The sequence below is a fragment of the Triplophysa rosa genome, linkage group LG25 (assembly GCF_024868665.1).
Source record: "Triplophysa rosa linkage group LG25, Trosa_1v2, whole genome shotgun sequence".
In the NCBI taxonomy this organism is placed as follows: Eukaryota; Metazoa; Chordata; class Actinopteri; order Cypriniformes; family Nemacheilidae; genus Triplophysa; species Triplophysa rosa.
The window spans coordinates 2,740,047-2,763,061 of NC_079914.1; the positions used below are offsets into that span (position 1 = coordinate 2,740,047).

Sequence of the window (23,015 nt, forward strand, 5' to 3'; positions counted from 1 at the left end):
CCCACATCCTATCGTTGTGGTGGTGAGCTTTGCACTAACAAGCACTATAAAAACAAAAAGTTAAACTTTTCTTAAAGCTGCAATCTGTAGCTTTTAACTCTCTATCGCCATCTCTGTTCGAAACATAAAATTGCAGGTTCATTTACAGCTTAAAGTGATAGTTCCACAAAAAAAATGAAAATTCTGTCATCATTTACTGACCCTCTTGTCGTTTCAAACCTGTTTGACTTTCTTTTGCAGAACAAACAAGAAGATATTTTGAAAAATGTTGGTCAATGATGACAGAATTTTCATTTTTGGGTGAACTATCCTATTAAGTATTTCAAACGGACATATTTCCTACGAAATCATACATGACATTTTAAAGTAAAAATCATTTTTTACGCTTATCAGTTTTAATTGGAGTAAGACAAGGAGACAGGAGACTTGCCCAATAACAAAGTTTTTTTTAACAAAAAAGTTACAAATTGCTTTAAGCATGATACCACTGAACATAAACTAAAGGGGAAATTTTCTTCTAATATTTTGTGTGGGATCTTTCATCGCTTTTGTCCTTTTTGCTAAAACATGTCTTGAAATTGCCATGACATCATGTGCCTGCCGACCCTCCCTCGAGTTAGCGTGAAGTGCCCTGTCAAATACTTTCTTGGGGCTGTTAGTACCTGCATGTGTCTTAATCCACTCAATTTCGCTTGTTTTTCTCTGCTTAAATGGCAGAAAAGAATGCCTGAGGACTGTCAGCACACACCTGCAGTCTGCGCTGATCTCTCGGCCTCCAACGACGCTGCCGCAACACGAGAAAGATATTAGCGACTATGAGAAATGTAACAAACAGATCGGCGGTATAACAGAGCGGCTCCCAAACTTGGCCGGGGTCCAGGAGGAAACAAGCCAGGGCAGTGAGAATCCCAGAGTCCTCCAGACGTTGTTTGCATGATGAAAGGTGAATTCTCAATGGCTCATCTCACCGCAGGCTCAGTTTAAAGCCTGTGATGTTTTGGGGCTTTTTTCAGAAATCTGCAATAATTACATGTAAGCAAGGGTTAAACTTTAACATTTACACCTGTAAAGTGAATAGCGGCAGTTTCTTGAGCGACAGCGATTCATAGCTGTCAGCTGGCGGGTAATCCCTGCGTTTGAGTTGCTTGCATTCTGCTCAAAGACCACCAAGTATAAATGCAAAGTTGTTTGAGTCGTTATTTTCTGTTGTTTCTTTGTTTTGAAAAGTAATTAGTCAATCTTTTATCTTGAGTAAAACATGTTTTGTGCAGGTTTCCAACTGTGAGCCGTGTTCCAAACCCAAGTTTTCTGCGTATTAAGGCATCATAAACATGCTTCCAATACAAAGACGACTCCAAAAGGTACAATATAAAATACAGATAATTCTAAGATAACAAGTGTTGAAATAATTTGAAGGCGATGTGTATTTTAGAGAAAGTATGATGGATCATAACAAAACCAGTGAAAATGTCCATCCAACACTCTTAAAAATACATAAAGGTGCTCGAAGGGTTATTTGCAGAAGAAATTTCTTCGGGCTTTCTAAAGAGCCTTTTAGTAGGATTCGAGTATAGTCTGATGAATCTTTTTCCATTATGAGTAAACTTTTGTTCAGTGGATGTTAAAGGTTCTTGGAATTAAGGAGTGAAGGTAGCAAAGAAAGACAAAAAAGCAAGAAGAACGTCATTCATTCAGGTTTAAAAATGATCAGTTAAAAGAATGAAATTGAAGTAAAAATGTAAAAAAAGACTGTTATACCCAACACGACACGACAATATAACAATAATATAATATAATATAATATAATAATATGCTAAACATATTACTGACTGGTCACAGACAGTACAAACAGCCTAAATAGACACCTGTTCCCTAAATAGGTGTAACCAATCACTACAAAATTCAGATTTTTTACATTGTACTGTATATTAATGCTTGTTCATAAGGTTCTTTAAATATTCTTTTGCTTTCATGTGTTTTCTTTTTTATACAATGGTTCTCGGGACCATAAATGTGACCCTGGACGACAAAACCAGTCTTAAGGGTCAATTTTTCAAAATTGAGATTTTTACATCATCTGAAAGCTGAAGAAATAAGCTTTCTATTGATATGTGGTTTGTTAGGATAGGACACTATCTGGCGGAACAACAACTGTTTACAAAGCTGGAATCTGAGGGTGCAAAAAAATCTAATATTGAGAAAATCTCCTTTGAAGTTGTTAATCAGAGGCACTGTAGCAGGCCATCCACTCACAAAAATAAAGTTTTTATACATTTACGGTAGGAAATTTATAAAATATCTTCATGGAACATGATCTTTACTTAATATCTAAATGATTTTTGGCATAAAAGAAAAATCTGTCATTTTTACCCATACCCTGTATTTTTGGCGATTGCTAAAAATGTTCCTGTGCTACTTAAGACTGGTTTTGTTGTCCAGGGTCACAAATAAATATAATAATGTGTCCCTTCAATCTCACATTATCTGTATGCAGTATAACACTGAACACACAATACACAAAACCACATATTCTATCAAATAGACCTGAAAATGCATTTGCATTATATTTTACAGTACTCACTTGAAGTGTACTTATTCATAATACTGGAAACTACTACACATGTACTTAGTATGTACATGTAAAACCACATTGTAAATAAATTGCTATCGTTGATTATGCTGATCATATGGACAACTCAGTCTCCAACCAGATGATGGCACTGTGTATCCATCAATGCACTGCGTTTCATGTGATCCTGCCTTGGACTGCAGCCTTTTGTTTTGCACCCACTAACCCATCTACTTTGAATAGATCTGTAGCATGTAGTAAATAAAGCCTAATATCATTTAGATTCTGAAAGAACATTAATACAAATGAGGTTGGGTTCATTTGGCCGTAGAGAAAAACATCATGTAGTGTTATTTTATGGGACAATTGACAGTTTAATTTGTTTTGTTATTTATATTGTTATTTGTGTAGACTTATTTAGTTCACTTTAGTCAGGTTGTATAGTAAACGATGAATTACAGCGAAGTTTACTCATTATTATTTTTGTGTATTTCACAATGGTTATAGCAAACACATTTGAATTACATTTTGGTGAATTTGCCAAATTGCAAAAAATATTATTTTATAACATGTGGATGCACTAATTTTGTTTGTATTAATGCAAACTGACCTTTGTGCAGATTTGTGATTCACTTATTTAAACATATTTATCATATCAGATCTCACTTTGTGACTTTCAGCTGCACAACAAGGCGGTCTTATACGAGCCAATAATGGCCCGCAAAACACAGCAGCGCACTCGCTGGAATCAGCCTGACTGCCAGACATGACATAAATGGCTAAGCGGTCACAATTACATGAAAGATTGTTTGTTCAGCTAAATTGATCCCTCTTGTTTGCAGTGCTCTAGCTGTCCGGCGCACAATACGGGCTCGCTTCTGAGAACATTTCTGCTCTGTGTGTTTATCCTCCTGTACGTACTGTAGTGACTTTCACACGAGCATTCGAATCCATCTTTTAGGCCGAAAGTGCATGTGTCCACATAACCTCTCACATACATGGCTTGCAAGAGGCGAGGGTGTGCTCGTACACCGACAGGGTTGGGCAGAGATCAGAAGTAACATACAGGTGCACAGTGACAATTGACTGCGGATTGATGTTGCCTACAGAGAAGTTGTGGTTTAGTACCTGCGTGACTGCAGCGGGTAACCCGGGGAAGGTGGAATGGGGCGGCAGCTGTGTGTATGGAAATTCTTTTCTTGTTTGTTTGCTTTTTGGACGGCGAGAGTACCACTGCGCTCTAATGACACTAATCCCTCCTCAACGCAAGCGGAAATTCTGATGGTTTCAACAGAAACTCCGGACAATGTCCTCCTCCGATCCTCAATTACATCCGAGATGATGAAGTTTGTTTGTTTCTGGGCCAGATTCGAAGGAAGGACTTACACACACATATATATAAAACTTATCTTGAACTTGTTACCTTCTGCTAAAGTAAATATTGGTTTATGAAGCCTCAGAAGCTTTCATGTCAAGAACAGATATCCGCCGTGTCAACAAGTGGAATGAGAAAGTCAAAGTATTACTTTCTCGTGTTGAACATAAAGGCATTTGGATTTGGCTTTCCGACTCAATAGTCTCACACTTTGTCAATAGGTTAAAAGACTTTATAGAACGGTACTCCTAAAGTTTTTGAGAACACGCGATTTCATTAGGGTGGTTAAAGGCATAAATCCTCTCTCGGCCCCAAGGACACGTTGTCATGGCGACGGCGAACAGAAAAACAAAGGCCAGGCAAATGAGAGAGGTTTAATGTCCAGAAACGGGACGGGATGCAGAAGTGACGTAAAGCCAAAGACTTCAAATTGAACGGTCATAGCTTGAATTCAATGAAAAACTCGGTACAACTGAGAAACAAGGAAAATTACGCTGCCTAAAGCAATCTCATGGCAATTCGTAACTATTTTGACGAGGTGTAGGCTATATTCATGTAAATTCCTTTCGTTCATGCGTTTTAGTACGATTTAATTTCGCGACAGTGATGGTTATAGGTTTAGAGGCGATTCAATTTCTAACAATTGCATGTTTTTGTATAATTCACATAGTACGAATATAAAGAAACTAGCCACCTTGTAAAATATTTAAAAGTAGCTGTAAGCTGACATATAGCTGAACATATTTTTTGTTCCTGGCCGAATTAACTGCATGTTGTAAATTCTGAAACATTTAAACAGTTTTCTTTGCGTTTCTTTGTAAAACGAGATTTGCGACTCCTGATTTTGAAATTCAATATAGGTAAGAGCCTCCAATTGTTGGCTCTGCTTTTCGAACATACGCTGCGTTTAGCATTCATCTTCTTCAACAAGCTGTCACCGTTCTACATGGCCCCCAAGGAAGGCCTGCCAAAATATCTACACTCGCAGAGGCTCTCGTTGGACGTGACTCGAGGATTAGGTCTTTTTGTTTCACGCAGGGCCTGTGGAGCGTGACCCCGAGGAGTCGCATGCATTAATCATGAGCGGTGGCCGGGACACCCGACAGGCCCGGAAATTCCTGGGACCCCTAGCCACTGGGCAGGTGTAACTCGGAGGCTGGCCCGTCTCTGCTGTGAAACCTAGGTAGGGGCCAGAGGCGTTGCCATGGGCCCGATCCCTGCAGAGCGTTCGGCAAGCGTGCTCCTGACAAGTAAATAGGATGAGTAATTAGATATTACAATGAAAGATTAATGGTGTCAAATTGATGGTTCACTCATGGAGTCTTGTCTACAGGAGGTCATCGATCTTTCGCAGTCCTGCGCTGGTCATCGCCACGTTTGCACCCACTAGAGTTTAGAGAATGTAAATGTTGTGTTTATGTTTGGTGTTGGCGAATAAGATCGAAGTAAGAATTTATTGTTCTGCCAGAGAGCTTGGATTCGATCCAGCTCCTCATGCCCAGCAACTAGATTCAACATCACCCAGTCAGCGAGTGAACAGGTTGTGTTGGCACCCTAACAGTGGACATATGTTCCTCTTATTGTGAATCAAACCATTTTGTTCGGCGTTTAAGTGAACATGCCAAGTTGAATCGTTTCTGATTCAGATGTTCATTTTAATCATGAATTATTAATGATTACCACATCGTGTAATTGTTATCAAAAATGAACATTGATACGAGTGTCAAAATAAGACATGAAAAATAATCTACAATAAAATGACACTACTACTAATAAAAAACAATAATAATAAATAAATAATATATTTAAGTTAGTTCATAATAAAAAAATGTAAAAGTATTTTACCAATTAATACATTTATTATTTTTATTATTATTATTAATAATAATATAAACTTATTAATTGGCAAAATATTATTAAATTTTAATTATGAACTAACTAAAAATATTATTCATATTAATTCTTTTTTAAAAGACTGTTATTTTTTATTATATTATATTATTATTATTCAAAATTACCATATATATAATGTAGCATGTAAAAACATTTTCTTTTGTAGTGAAAAAGTCTTAAATATCTTTGTTTTGCCAGTTTGGACTTTTTAAATTTATTTGAACTCATTTTACTTTCTAACCACTTTGCTTACACTACACATATTTTCTGGGTAAGTCTTTGGATCAAAGTATATGTCAAATGCATTATTGTAAGTGATGAACCTAAATTTATGTGCCCTAGTACTCAACATGGCCTCAAATCGAGTTTCGGTCAACATTCTTTCTTAATTGATGTCGACAGGTGCAATTACACACAATGGTCAGTTTAACCGAAGCTGACGCTCATTTTTGTGGACACCTCCTCTCGAATTTTGGGTTCACTGACTTTCTTGACCTGCTGGAGTGCTGCTTCACTGGAAGGCAACAGAGTTTAGCCTGAGACCCTGTACGTCAGGACACATGTCTGCTGTTTAATGAGGGAAAATGAAGGGATGCTCCGCCATACATCATCTAACAGGGCCTCCGCCTTCTCTGTGTTTTGTATTGTTTCAGAGAACTCAAGTGAGCTGTTAAACATTCGTGATCGTGACACATTTTGGGGGTTTTGTTCATAGTGTGCTGGTATGTTTTGTCTAGAATAATTTTGTCCAGAATTACTTCACATTGTTTACTACAGCATCAGTTTTGACCCCAAATTTTTTACTTCATGTATATACATTATTGTTCAAAAGTTCATTTTTGGGTTGATAAAGAACTTACTCATTCTGTATTTTGAATTTTCCACATGTCTGAATAGTAGTAAACTCATCAAAACTTTGAAGTAACACAAACGTAACTTTGGGAATTGTGTAGTGACAAAAAAACAACAACTAAAAATGAATTCAAACTGTTTTATCATCTTCAGTGCGGTCATCATTTGTCTAGAATTTGCAAAAATGCTGTCTTGTCATTTTCTCGAGTAGCTTCTTCACATGTATTCTGAACTTTTATTGGCTGCATTTTTTCAGTATTCAGTCTAAGTCATTCATTTTTTAATAAAATGTTTTGTGATAAAAGAAACTTTATTTGCACAATTATATTTTTGTCTGCCAAACTACTTTCAGACATTTAAGCAAACACCTATAGATTTGTAAGGTCAAGAGAAACATTTCACTCAAGTGACCCTAAACTTTTCAAATGCATTTTCAGTTTTTTTTTTTTTTAGCTTTTTATCATTCACTTCTACGAGAAATGAAGCAAGAAGAGCTGTTGTTTTAATCATATTATCCCTTTTTACTTTAAAACCTGAAATCATCACATACAAAACGCTTGCGCTCACTCATTGTCAGACATGCAAAGCACCCAAAACAAAGGTCAACAAATGAGTAATTACATCTCTTCTGAAGAACATATCACCAACCTTACAGTTTACAAATCATTCTTTCTGAAACATACTAAACACAACGAAAAGCAATTCTAGCAGTGTTAGTAGCCGTGTTTTATTTTTTTCCCATCTTTGTATAGCACGATACGGCTTTTAAGGATGTTTGTATATCATGATGAGTGTGTATGTATGTGTGTGTGTGTGGTGTTTTGAAATGGTGTTTGCTTTGGAGCACATATTATGAGATGAAAGAGATATAGCACTACGCCCTGCGGTGCTCCGAAATATGGAACGCTCCACGTTTGCTCACCTGGACCCACAGTCAGTTCAGAAGCATTAGTAAACAAAAGGCCGGCTTTTCGCTGCGAGCATGTACAACAGATGTTCACTGGGGCTCTGGATAACAGCTGCCCTTCACTGTCTGACTGCAGGGCGTCACATTTGACTCGCAATACTACCTGTTTTGTGATTCTGTAGATTTGTGACTTTGTTTAGTCTAAATTTAAGGTATGTTTAGGTGACCTGGTCAGCTGCTAACCTTCAAATGTTAAGACAAAAGGTAGGCTAACTAATCCTCTCATTGTAGCCTACACTCTTAAAAATAAAGGTGCATAAAAGGTTCTTCACAGCGATTCCATAGAAGAACCATTTTTGCTTTCACAAAGAACCATTTAGTCAAAGGTTCTTTAAAGAACCATATTTTTCTTACTTTTTTATAATCTGAAGATGTTAAAGGTTCTTTATGAACCAAAATGTTCACAGGCATCTTTTGCTGAGAAGACCATCCTGTGAAACATCCAAATGAAAGACATTTTTGATAAAAATTTAAGTTATTCAGAAGAAAAATGCCAATTGTTAGTCTGTCAGCTATATACACACTTAAAGTAAAAAGTAAAAAAAATGTTTTACTTTGTTTTGTATGAACCCCTTTCTTGCTTTCTGTGTTCTTCAGAACCAAAACGGGAAACTTCAAAAAAGTCCTGCGCTGCGTCCGAAATACTATGACAGTACGTACTTATTTAAATTAAGTAGGCCTACCTATCCATCAACCGTTAAAAAACAGTACGTTCTGTATAGTATGTGTGGGGGTTGTATGAATAGATTTCGGACATAATGCGTCCGTCATGTTTTATTGTCATGTGACCCCGTATGCTCTTTGACCTATGACGTATTAACAACAACCTGTACGTAGCCGTCGGTAAAAACATAATTTATTCATGAAGAAATGAATTTATCTATACTTACAGTATCTATTTATCGGTACTATTTTTATGTGATTTACTCATAAAATTTGACCGTTGCTCAGCTCCCGTTGCATCATGGCATAGAGAAGTGTCCATACGATGCACAGTCACAAATCTTGGCGGAAGCAGTAGACCATCCCAGTATTTCTCGCCTACTGTTTCATGCATACTGAGGTTTTGGACATACTACTCATGACTCATTTTCGCCTACTATATAGTAGGGAAGTAGGCGATTTCGGACGCAGGGCAGGTTTTAGTCCTTATGCTGGGTTCACTCCAAACGCTAACAATATCGTTCCACGCTTTTTATTACTCGCTGTAGATGTTTGTTATTTTCGAGTGAATGACGCGATCTGATCAACCTTCGTGGAAGACGAGATTGACACGTGTGAGTTTTCGTCTATACGCGTCTTTGCATTGACAAATCGCTTAATTTGCGTTTGGTGTAAACCCAGTGTGACGAGGGAGGCGTGACGAGTGCCGTGGGAGGAGCAAGCGAGGCCGGTAATGCGATTGATAATGAGCGTCAGCTGGGCGCCACCGGCCTCGTATCTCCCACGGAGGAGATTGGAAGCATAAAAGGCAGAGCGGCAGGAGCATACGGCGAGAGAGCACCGGGCCCGGACAATTACGTTTTTTTTACGTTCGTGTGGCCGGCAGTCGTCCGTGAGGGGCTGCCGGCCTGTTTTTACTGCTGTTTATTGTTTATTTATTTTTGATTAAAGTGTTTAAGTGTTTGCCGGTTCCCGCCTCCTTCGTCACACCCAGCATTACAGTGGCAATGTATGGTGCCTGAATCTTTTCAAGCTTCAAAAAGACAAAAAAACTGGGAACACTTTACAATCAGTTTGTATTTGTAAATGCATTAGCTATCATGAACAAACAATGAGCAATATCATTTTTTTACATGTATTAGTCTTTCTTTATGTTAATTAATGCCAATACAATAATTCATGTTTATCATTGTGCATTAACTAATGTTAACAGATACAGCATTTGATTTTAAAGAAGTATTAGTAAATGCTGAAATGAACATGAATTAAGATACATGCTGCAGTATTGTTCATTGTTTGTTTATGTTTGCTAATGCATTAACTAATTTTAACAAAACAACTTTATTGTGAAGTGTTACCCAAAAACTATAAAATAATGATCTTGCGTATTTTCCAACTGGCCTTAAGAAGTTTGAGAGCTTGGCAAAGGCCGCTTTTTGTATTCCATGAAAAAAAACTGATGTGAAGGTGTGTAAATTATAACAGAACTTACATGTCCATTGTATTCCATGGACAAACTTATATTATGATGAATTAAATGGATAATATTACAATTCTAGATTTTAATTGAAATGCAATCCCCATGTTAATGTTTGCCACCAAGCTCTTGACAGTCGACAGGCGCATTGGCAAACCACTGTAATTGGTACTGCTTGACATCAAGTTTACTGTGATAAACTACTCATCTAATTGAAATAATGGTATTTGCCAAAGCTTCTCATTAGTTGCAGATAATTAAGCATGTCTGATTGAAGTGCCTTGATAGCGGTTAAACAGTACTAATCAAATAATTCACAGTGACACAAATGAGTCCACTGGAAATGTCTTCATTATGTACACAGCAAATCATCTGCGTTAGCTGAAGATACTGTCTTTACAGCCTACTGACCGAATGAACAGTTACCTTCTAAGACTGACCTACCTGACCCAAATGCAATCTCCAGATGTACATAACTTCATTAATGCTCAAACAATAAGGCGCTGCGGGGACGACGTATTTTTCCGGAAGCGAGTGAGCATTTGATAACTTCTGATACCATCGCCCCAAAGTTACTGGGTTTTTGGTTAAAAATTAAGGTCTGTGTTAATTAATGTCATGAAACACACCAGTTATAACCCGCTCGTGATTTTTAAAGCTTTGTCGTGTCTTGAAGTGACAGTTCACCCAAAAAGAAAAATTAAAAATATCTTTGTTTGTGTTCTGCAGAAAGAAAGTCATGTAGGTTTTAGATGACAAAAGGGTGAGTAAATGATGACAGAATTTTGGGTGAACTATCACTTTAAAAACAGCAGTTGCTAACAAGTTGCTAAAAGAGATCCTTTGGGGAGAGAATAAACGTCATCATGCATATAAACCTTGAACACTTTTTTCACGTTTCCAGGTTTCTCAGCATTGGAAGTCGTCTTAGTTGAGTAAACTTCTATAGCGGTGAATGGGAGACTGCTACAAATATTTTTTTGCAATCTCATTTGCTCAAATAGCAAAAGAAAAACTCAACGCTAGTGCTTTCACTACTTTCAACAAAATGAAAAAAAAATTGAGTCGAATAGATAACGGTCGAAAAGTTGAATAGATAGCGGCAGTCAAAAGAGAGAACGATGTCAAATTTACCTTGACTTCCATATAGACGCTGTATAAGAAATGCATGAAGGCATTAGCGTTAACTATTTTTTTGTAACGTGATGCAAGGGTAATATAATACAAAGTACGGTGTCATAACTGTACATACATAAAAAAAGAAAATATAAAAAACTTTACGATGCTTATGACCGTTATACGCATCATCACATTCTTGTGAAAAAGGCCCATGGACACAGATTCATTGTGTTCACAAATTCATTCATTCATTCATTCATTCATTTACTCACTCACAAAAAACAAACAAACAAAAAAAACAAAAATAAAGATGAATTTGACAGACAGAATCATTTATTTTAAAATAATTCTGTAGATATCGTGGTAATACGATTATCGTGAAATCTTTGGGCCATGTTAACCGTATAGTGAACATGTGATATTGTGACAGCTCTAATGGCAATGTGTCATCAATGATTATCATTGGTTTTTGTGTGTCTAGTTGTCATACAAATGTTTATTTTTGGGGGGAACCATTCTCTTAAGAACGATGCCAGTTGATAAAAAGCACTGTCTTCAGATATCTGCGTATTTACACAGAGTCAGTCCTTCAGCACATCAAAAGCAAACTTCACCTAACCCCATTTTTACAGTAGCCAGCGTTTATGGTGATTATGTGAGTAAACGCCACAGACAAACTCAGAATGACACGTACATAAAATGGTTTATAGAGGACCCAGCCGTCACCCTTAGTTAGCTTTTAATGTTGCTTCATAAACTGTCCTCATGGGAGAGGTGTAGGGCCATAAGCAGTAGTCTTAATTGGGTGTGAAGAGAAGCATGGGTCCTTACAAGGTTATTCACACAGTCATCCACAAATGACCCCTCTGAGATTTGTGTTAAGCCTCCCTGCCACTCATAAAGGCCAATCACGTGAGGAATTTCCTGTCTGAGTTTGCTTTAACAGCTTGGAATAAAAGCTGCGGTGACTTGTGAAAGAAAACTCAGTGGGGAAGGGTTTCTTTTTTTTAAGCTGATCTAAACACCTGCAACCCTTTGCCAACTGTCTACCCCGGTGGACACTATTGCTTTCAATGCGTTGCAATTTGTCGACAAACTTTGAGTCCAGTGACATCGGGAAATTGCCTTGTTAGAAAGCCCGCACAGAACGATGACATCATCATATGGAAGTGTGTGTATTGTGGTCCCAATCGCATAATAGGGACGTGCCACTCCTAATCTTCTTAAAATCTCCTCCCAGAGGAACCTGGCGAGGGTCCTGCGGGTAGTGCATACCAGTGTATAACAATCGTTATTGAGTTTGTTTCCTTAAACTCCAATGTAAGTGACATGGAGATACTTGTTCAAACACTTGCTTGATTCCCTTAATTTTATGAAACTAACTTCTGCGAAGAGGAGGGAGGCAGCATGGTTATTATATTAACTATTAAAACTATTACATTTACATTTTGATGTATTACATTACATTACATCACATTAAATACATTACATACATTTCTGTTCATTCAAATTAATTATAGTCCTACTATAAAAAACTTTCAAAACAAAAATGAGAAGTGAAATAATTTAAGACACTAAAATTATTAACTAAAAATACATGAACATAAACACAAATAAATAAATAAGTAAATGGAAACAAAACAAAACAAAACAAACAAATAAATTAAAAAGCAAACAACAAAATTGGTGCTAAAAATTAAACAAACACAAAAACTAAAAATACCAAATTTAAATACAAATCAAAATACTATTAAAACTACAATTAAATTAATCTTAAACCATCACTGTAAAAAATGGTAATTTTACGTAATTTTACTGTTTTATTTTGCAGAATTTTTACAGAATTTTAGTAAGTAAATTAACAAGAAAAACATGTCGTTTTACTTTACAAAATTGTTATTTTACCTGTTTTCTGGGACCCAGCTGCCAGAATATTACCGTTTTTATGCCTTTTTACAGTATATAGTAGTTTTTAGTATCTGCTATAAACTACATATATATACTGTAGTAGTTATATATAGTAGTTTAAAGTTTCAATATATCTCTACTACAGACACACTTTGAAATTACATTTAATTATACTGTATACTTATAAAGTTGATAATAAAACTTTGAAAAATTCTTAAAAAGTATTTATATTTTGTACATGTCTGAAGAAACACCTCCTCTTGTGTCGTGTCCTATTTCCTCAAACCATGACTCCCTCATTGCTATGCACCGCACGAACAGCCACTGCGTTTGTTGATCCACAGGACTCGAATGAAGGAAGGCTCTGGGTGGGGTTGGGGGGGATAGGTTCCCCATTCATTCATTCCGGTCTCTCATTTACATTGTAACAGCCCTGGCTACGCTCCTAACTACCGCCCAAATATTAATGCACTCTCCGTTCCCGCTACCAGCCTTCATCTCAAATCTCCAGCAGTTTCAGGAGGAAAGCTCTTATTTCTTAAGTCGGCACTCCAGACCTCCTCTCCAACCCCCCATCCGATGTTCAGCCTCTTTGATGTCTTATTTTCTCATCTCTCACCTCCTTTCTCTCTCATCGGAGAGTCTTGAAAGACTGGCTATGGAAAAAAGAAACCTTCTTGTTTTAGATGGCGAGGTGAAAATGGTCTTGTAACAAGCAGGTGCACTGGGCCCAAAGCAGCTGTTTTTGGTACTCAAGACAAGGTGTCCCAGCTCTCCTTAAACACTTCATATAATCCTCTCATGCAATTCACACTGTAATTGCTGAGATACACGCTCTCTCTCTCTCTTTTCTCCAGTGTCCACAGTAAACACGGGCCGCTGAATTAATGAGACCCGTGAAGCTAGGCGGGACTGTATCAGGCAGACCATTGTTCCTGTTTCACATTTGAGTGCTCGACTGTACGTACGTGCCTTTTTCCCTTCGAATGCAAAGATGGTTGAGGTTGGGCATGAATTCGATGAGCTCCGCGTGGCATGGTCAACTGCTCAAGTCTGGCACATATTTCATCGACTGCTAGTAATGTTTTGCACAATAGCGCTCTTCCCCCAAGGCCTCGGCTGATAAACTGATGACTAAAGGGGGGGGGGGGGGATGTGAGATGTGTCTGTCACTGTGTGCGTGAATGCTTTATTTGCCTGCCGAGGTCATTTACTTGCTGATAAATATGTAGTTTGAGAGCTGCTTGTCACATAAAGCCATTTGGGAGATTTGTGTTTTGTAGGTGATGTGTGTCAATATTTTAATATTAGAGCTGCAGTCTGTAACTTTTATTTGGTTACAAAAAACAAAAATCGACTATTGAAACCTTGAAATCTCCAAAACTGGCACTGCATTTTTTCTTTCAAAAATTAAACACTTGTCCAAGCTGACAAGCTCTTTTTAATATGTTTTATTAGTTAACTTTTTACAAAACCCACAAAAAAAAAACATGAAGGGTGACCAATGATTATAAACAAAATCCAAATCATAAAAATGTAGATATGAGGTTTTCGCCTGACTACGACGACCTACAAACCTAAATCATTTGTAGGTTGTTTGCAATGAAAAATATAAACTCTGAAATTCAATAAAAACTTTATAAAAACATTGTTCTGATTCTTGAAGCATCACAATCAGGCCAACATAAAAACATTAGCATAATTTGGGCATAATTTCTTTTGAGCTTTTGAGTTTTGACAATCAATGCGATTCAGATATTCCACAGTTTTGTCGAGTATAGAGATTCCCAGTAGCTCCAGGTTACTTTCCATTCATTTTAATGCCATTTGGATTCAGCTCCGTCCCTCCTGAAACTGAAGGAATGCAGATGCAAAGGACTAACGGATTTAGGGTCCCCAGCGCTGAATTCTCGCAGCCCGCTTAGGGTCCCGTCGCCCCTTCCAAAAACCCCCAGGGATGACACAGCTCATTGATGCATCTCTCATTAGCATTTTACCAGCTCGCTTCACTAGTTTCAGAAGCAATCCGTCATGAGAAAAACGGAAGAATGTGCTCTATTTGCAGATGCTGTGCCCGAACTACACTTCTGTTCTCTCTCATGGTCATTTGGTTATATGCCCAAGACTGTTCAACTTTCCCAGGGAAAATCTTAGAAATCATATGAACAAGACTTTGTTTGGTGCAGTGAGAGGAGAAATGATTTGGACTCCGGCATTACAAGCACAAGTGAAATGTTATTGTGTTATATAATCCGTATGGTATATTTCTATCAACATACAAGACTTTTTATTTACAAAAGATAAATTGTGTAAGATATAGCATGCACACAAGTAATAGTGCTTGCTTTTTATACTTTTATACTGCTTTTTATACCTTAAACATGGGGTTAAGGATTTGATTTAATCCTACGTTTTACATTTCAACTTTGACTCATCCCACAATGTTTGTGCTGTGGACATGAGTGATCCCCCCAACTCATCTTAGTCTTGTTGGTGTTTTGTTACTTTTCTAAGTGTTAAAATGACTTTAAAACAGAAGGGAACCAATCCACGCCTGGAACCCATAAAATCAGAAACTTTGAAGCTGTTTTTGCATTTAGTATCCACCCAGATAGACACAACTAAACAACCATTAAAGGAACAGTTCACCCAAAAATGAAAATCTGTCTGCATTTACTCAAATTTTCTTTGTAAATTTCTTTTTCCTCTGTTGAAGAGTGTATAGGAAAGCAAACATTTCTTGGGCACTTTTGACAACCATTGTCATTTTTTCTACTATGGTCAATGGTGGCCAAGAACTGTTTGGTTACAAGCATTCTTCCAAATATTTTTTTCTATGTGTTCATCAGAAAAAAATATATGTATACACATTTGGAAGAACTCGAGGGTGACTAAACGATGACAAAATTTTTATCTTTGCGTGAACTGTCCCTTTAAGAACTCTTGTGATGTGTTGAAATTGTGAGTTTTACACAGAAAAATATACAAATAGGCACTTGTTGTTTTGAAAATCAGAGTTCATCTTGACTCAAACAAGATATTTTTGTATTTGTATTTTGTATTTTATTTATTTAACCAGGATAATCCCATTGAGACTTCACAGTCTCTTCTTGCAGGGAGACCTGGTCAAGACAGCGGCACACAAAGTTTCACACAAAACAAAGACACAATACTCAGTACCAAAAACTAATAACAAGAATATCAAGAAAAACACTTACATTATATATGGGCTGTTTCAGAAAAATGCTGACAATTTTCTACCACCTGTTGAGTATTGACAAAGTTCAGGGATTTCAAAATGATCAGTTTACAGAATAATTGTAAATCGCTTCACATTAGGACATTCTCTGTTTTTACAGATGTTTTACTTTTCATTTTCCAGTCAAGGGTGATGTACTAGTGTCTTCTGTAGTGGATGATGTCCGACTTTGCCATCAAAACTCACTTTTGGAGCAATTCTGCGAAAATGTCAACTTTAAGATTAATGAAATCAAGTTTTTACCAAAGGTTTTCATTATATACTGATGACTCAGATGTCAATATTTGGTGGTTTGAATCCCCATGTGAAGTCTCTCTGAAAAGCTGTTAAAGTATTTTTTTAAAACATAGTTTTCCATAGTCGTGGAAGTGAATGATCACATTCATAACAGAATCGTCACATCCATAATGATACATATTCCTTATAAATGTAGACGTTATTGGGTATTGTTGCTTCTGGTTTGCAAATTTTTTAAATTCTACAATGTTGTTTCTCAAAATTGTGTGTCCTTTTTTGTCACATCCAACACATGAATTTTCCTTTTTTTTTAATAGAAAATTTGTGCATAGACTAATATTTTTCGGATATCTGGACTCATCAGCGGTTTAGTTAAGTATAAACAGATGATTCAATATATTGGTAATAAATACATTATTTTAGAATTTATATTTCAGGTTTTGATCGAATACGTCACATCCATAATGCTGGAACTGGCCTTTGAATAGCTGTCCAATGTAGTCATCTCTATTTGTAAAAGGGTTGAAACAATAGAAGTTACCGTGTAATGAAGGAATAGTAGCTGCAAATGTACGAATCTATTTTTATGTGGTGCCACGTTTTAATGTTTTCAGATGTAGTACTGAGATTACGTCGTCCTCTCATTTCTGCTCATTATCCTTGGCATTATCAGCACCTTTGAGCTGAACACGACCTGAAGGTTCCTGATTTGTTCTTCTAAACGGCAGGTTGTACACGAGAGCTTCTGCCTCATTAATTACTAGTAATTAATTTTACCTTTGCCAGTGACTGGAAGCCCATCCCATTCCTATCCCCGATAGCGCTCGGCGCAGCCTGTTGTTTAACCCTCCGTCTAATCCGGCTCATCTTGAGCTGATGGGAACCACTTTTATCCCACTTCTTCTGGAGGTAAAAAGGAACAATCTTCTTATTCATGAGCATCACCCACACCAACACACGTAGACACAGAAAGACAGAAAAAAAAACTAGACCTGATTAATGGGCGCTAATTAGCAATGTTAATGACCAGGTGTCCGTAAGCTGGCCAGATTCTCTCAGCATGGAGGGGCTCCTCATTGAGAGCCCGGCAAATCTATTCCTAGTGACCCCTTCCCCTCAGCTGGCAGCTCCCCGACGCTCCCATCTCTCTCATTACCCCAGAGAGAGGCTCAGAGGGAGGCCGGCGCTGAGAGAAGCCTCTGTTCCCATTTCCAGCCGGGCTTGTATTAATTAAGGTCAGGATTGGCCAAGACTGTGGGGTCCTCAACGGGAACGCCGGGAAAGATGGCGTAGACGAGCGGAGAAGAGGAGTTTGTAACCGCTTGGAAACGTCAAACACTCGGTTAATGACCGTCATGAACAACAGTTAGCAAAGCGAAGACTAAATCTGCATGAGCGCCAATTCGCAAGGCGTCGCTTTTCAGTGTATGGACAAAGATGAGAAAATCATCTCAAAGCTGTATTAAAAATAAAAAATAAATTGTCCGCTAACATCTGGATGCTAACAAAAAGACAATGTTCTATCCACAAGCCCCCTGATAATCGGGCTGGCATAATTGCGTGCATTGAAGAGTTGAGGAGCTACGGTACTCAAGGCTACCGAGTAATTAAGGAGGCATTTTCTCGCCAAGCTTTAGCATCCCGGTTATGTTCTACTTCATTACCTTTTATGCTAAAACCTCGATTCATAAGAGGCAGGAAACCTTGTCGCAATTAGCGATGGGATAACACTTGAGATATGGGGAACGTTGGGAGGGTTGACATTGAGAAGAGGCATTTTTTGTTTGCAAGTTTTGCGTGCCTGTAGGAACGTATCTTGCCGATTACGGTATTTCAAAAATGTTTTGTTTTGTTTAAAGTTGAGATTCGTCGGTTGCTGAAAGTTAGCTTGTTCAACATAAAAATGGTCTGTAATTTGGCAACAAGGCGTTGCATTCAAAGATGTGATAATAAGGCCAGACCTACCACTATTAAGACAGTGAAACTGCAGTCGCGCAGGTAGGATTTCGTGATAACTTGTGGCAGTTTAGGTTAATTCTGGTCCGTTGTCGGGCAGGGGAGTGGGAAAGCTGCATTTATCACACACTGTGCCATCAAGCTCTGGTTCCCACACACTCTGGTTACATCATTACGAAGTTTGCGAGCCCGGCCATCCAATGGCGCTGCGGGTTACCGGTCAGCTGACCCGGGTATGAAAACATGGCGGAAACTCTATCCCGGCTATGGGGTTTCAGCCCAAACCCACAGATAGCCGTCTTCTCTCCTGCTGCACTGCAATTTTCAGATTCTGTTTCACCTTTGCTTTCATGCTAAGCTGTCGGCTTCCCAAAGGCTGATGAGCGTGTCTGTGTGCGAGTTGGGCTGGGGCAGGCTTTGTACCCAGGTGCTGTGGTGGAGCACCACCTAGCTGACATTACAACAGACTCCCTAGAGTGAACCCCATCTCAATGACACCCGTTTACAATGACGTTTCCCTTTGGGTGCGATCACTCACCTCTCTTCTAGTCAGATGCTACTTGGTTCAGTCAGGGAGAGGTTGAGCTCACAGATGTTATGCTGTAACAATGCGAGCAAGGAAGCATATAATCATGATGTAAAATGAAGACAAATGCACTCTTCAGAGACAATTGCAAAAAGATTTCGCTTGTGGCTTGGATACTTTCTTCAATAGATTATAAAAGTTTAACACTAGGGGGAGACAAGAAACAAAACGAGCAATTTCCCTCAAATAATACCCCCTAAAACAACCTCAGAAGACCTAAGCATGCATGAATTTACTAGTGCTTGCTTAGGCAACAATTACTGTTTACACCGTTTAGCTGCGCATGTACAGTGCTTGCTCTGCATGCATTAGCGCATCCATAAAATCATAGTATACTTTAAGGATTTGAGGGTGAGTTTTTCTTTTTTTTCCTGGAGGAAAGCAACCCTTGCAAGACTTTAGCCAACTCCTTACAATGCTCCAAATCCTCCCAGAACCAAAGAAACCAATGCATACACTCTCAAAAACCACGTAGAAATGTGCTGGACACCAACCAGAACACACAGCAACTTACCCTTCAAACCACCAACATTGCGGTTGTGTTTTACCTGAGCAAGCACATTTCTTCAGAAAATATATACCTTAAAAAAAACATTTGTGTATTTAAAGCAAACATCTTTTGATGCTGGACTACATAAATAGTTAAAGTAACAACAATAATTTGGGATACTTTAAATACATGCATGTCGTGGTTGTCTTTCATTTGTATGAGAAACACAATTACAAGAATTATTCTCGAGAAGCAACCTCAGTGGGTAGATAATCAGCAAGGCAGCGATGCTCAGTCAATGTCCGCAGGCTTTACACATAAGGACACTTCTGAGGCTCTTCATCTCACAAACCACACACATCCCGAACACCTTGACAATGAAAGCACAACGTTAATAGACTTTAATCTTCTCTGCTAATAATTCAAAGCTCCGGAGAGTCGACACATCGCAAAACCAAAAACGGTCTTTATCAAAGCTCCAGGGATTATGGTAAAGCAGATATTGGACTAATGTCCAGTTTTAAATTATTGTCATTATTAGCTCACAGTTTTTCATCTGTCTTTGATTTAGGTGTTCCGGTATAACTTCATCCTTCTAGGACCTGGTTGATGGTTGAGTATCAGAAGCACACAGATCCTGTCTCTCTATCTAGCTGTGAGAGTGAGTGACAAGCTTCCAAGTCTTTCAAAGTGTAACCCAATCTTAGATCTTTACCTTAAACCCTTGGGCAACATGTTCCCCTGAACTTGATTGTTAATTCTCATGGCACTTTGACCCAGAGTGAAACCAGATAGGCCTCTAGGTGCAGGGATCGAACTTCTTCATGTGAAATCATTTGAATGGTGGCTCACACTAAATCTATATTTTTATTTGTCTAAATAGTGCAATTACACATTCTTTTTATAAGATTAAAGACATATCGAATGTACCATAACATTTGCTTATTTACTTTTAAAGTCACAATTTTGCATTGTTGCAAAACAGTTTTACATACATTTAGGCAACAGTAGTAAAGAGATAAAATGATGCATGATATTATTGCCTTTTCTCTCAATACGATGTACATCGATGAAACTTATGCAAAGAAAGTTTCATATGTTTGTAATCTGACCTTTTTATTTTGTCTATTCTGTTCATTTCTATTTATAGCACACCATGTATGTCATCTTTTAATGCGATGTATGTTAGTAGTGCCGACTGTAAAAATAATTGTCTTAATATTGTGATTATTTTTTTATGTAGGGAGATTTCATAAAAAAGGTGTTATGAAAGAGTTTTCAAATTGAAAGGGACCAAACTTAATCAGCCATATTTTTAAAAGTATTTTTAGAGATACTTGATATGTTTTTGTTACCAATATATTGAACCATCGGTTTATATTTTACCAAACCCTGTTGAGTCTAAACATAAGAAAAATATCGGTCTATGCACAAGTTTTCTATTTGAAAAAAGGGAAATAAACATGGGTTATGGATGGTGACAAAAAAAGACTATATACATTGAGACTACATACATTGTGGGATTTCTGTGAATTAAAATGCACAACCCAGAAGAAATAATACCCAACAAATGGAAATGGATGACTCTTTATAGAACATAAAATAGTTGCTTTTATTTCATTTATGAGGAATATGTACCGTTATGGATGTGACAGTTCTGATAGTGTCACTTACCTGACAACCCAGTCTCACAGCAGTTTGTGGCATAGGCACGAAATTTGGAATCTATTGATTCGTGTTCATGGACACGAATTTTCCATTTTTTTTCGTGTCCCTCAGCATGACTTTTAATACACAGACCATGTGTGTATGCACATTTATATTTATAACTTGATATTACAGTCGTACATGGTAGGAGGTGGCTAACCAATACCTTATCTTATCCCAAACCCTAAAATCACAGCTGCAAAGGCTAATTTAGCTAAAAACGCGAGTTTCATGAGGTGACAAAGCAAAGATAATGGGCACGAATTCACGTGAGACTGTGTTGCACCTGACTATGAAACACCATGCTTTAAAAACAAAAAAAGGTTTATGATCAGTGTTATAGGGGTGGGACTTCATCATTGTCCCCCCCCAAAAATATATAAATGTTTGTCTGATTCTCATTGTACAAATGCATAAAAATTACTCACCATGTAAAATAGTAATGCATTCCTGTAAGATCAGGCTGAGGTATACAAGGAGTCTGCATTATTCTGAGAATTAACATGCTTTGTTAACTCTAGGACATGTCAGTAATTGTGGTGTAATGCTTTGGATGAGTGGTTTGCGGTTTTCTCCACACCGCCGTAGCATTGACACTCACCCGCATCATTACAGCATACCAGCAGAATGGCAAAAAAATCATCAATATAGTGATTCCTTAGAAACATCTCCCTACCTTGACCTTTGAGTAAATGTGTGATTTGCTCCTTATAAGAGAAGGCAAAGATACATGGATAACGCTAACATGTAAAACTTCCTTGATTAACCATAAAAAGAGCCTCAAAGAGGCTAAAAAATAAATTCTTAATGGAATTGCTTCTTTGGTTGCCAATTACACCAATTGAGTAATTCGAACCTTTGTAAGTACAACCCAAAGTTCAACATTTCTCTCTGCATTCCTACAATCAGTCCTCTGGCTCATAATGTACATGTGATTTCTGTTAACCCAGAAGAACATTGCAGAGACTGTTACACCAGACACCCAAGGTCAATGGCGTCTTCATTTAAACCTGGCTACCTGTAAACCATCGGTTTTAATAGGAACCAAACATTCGCTATTGAAAATAGTTTTGCCAAGGTTTGTCAATTGTTCTCTCACAGTTTTCCACTTCGCTTGCGTGCTAGCATGTTCGCCACGAAAAAGCTCATCTGATCAAGGTTATCTTTTCTATCTGTGCTTGTTGGGTTTTATTTATACAGCGTAGAGCCTTGTTTTTCCATCTTTTTTTATCTGCATGTTTATCGTGTAATCATTGGCCTACCATACCAGTCACTCTGCTTATAGGCCCATTCACATGAAGGACAATAAATATAAAGTTAAAAAATTACTCTAAATATAAGAGAATAGCGCTATCCATGCCATCACTAAAACAACAAAGACAGAGAAACGATAGGCTATTGCAATTTTTGTCCAGCTGATGAACAATGAAACATTGACAGCCAATCAAAATGCATAAAATTTAAAGGGCTCTTGCATTTGAAATGAAACTGCAGTACGCAACCTTAGAAAAAACATGTGAAACAATGTTATTGTCTGTATGGGCGCTAATGTAGTTATCATTTCATTCTTGTTGTGAACAAGCCTTTAGGTTTAAATAATCTATTTTTAACCTTTTTTATTGAATTAATAAAATACTGTATATATTTATAATAATTCCACATTTTTTTTATGTTGCAAATCTGATACAATAACTTCATCAAGACATTGCATACAAAGGGCTGTAGAGGGGCCTTACATAATATTCATACAAACTGTTATTTTACTTACAGTTCAGTGAACCTCAACATGATTCAAGATTCAAGCACAGTTAAAAAATATCTTCTCTTCATGTTCATTATACCACATATGAATAGACAGTCCATAATCTCTAGTAGTTTTTTATTAGTCATCACATTTGGCAGGGTTTGTAGTAGAGATGCACCGATATATCGGCCGATAATCGGTATCGTCGATAAA

At 37.6% G+C, this 23,015-nt stretch overlaps 1 long non-coding RNA gene across 1 annotated transcript; it reads right to left on the reverse strand.

The window, feature by feature from the left end:
• Positions 1–16,084: 16,084 nt before the first annotated feature.
• Positions 16,085–17,413, reverse strand: LOC130548379 (uncharacterized). The gene is made up of 3 exons (XR_008962022.1): positions 17,312–17,413; positions 17,097–17,219; positions 16,085–16,281 (listed from the first exon to the last, which is right to left on the reverse strand). It is a non-coding gene; the product is annotated as an uncharacterized LOC130548379 (long non-coding RNA).
• Between the last annotated feature and the right edge of the window lie 5,602 nt (positions 17,414–23,015).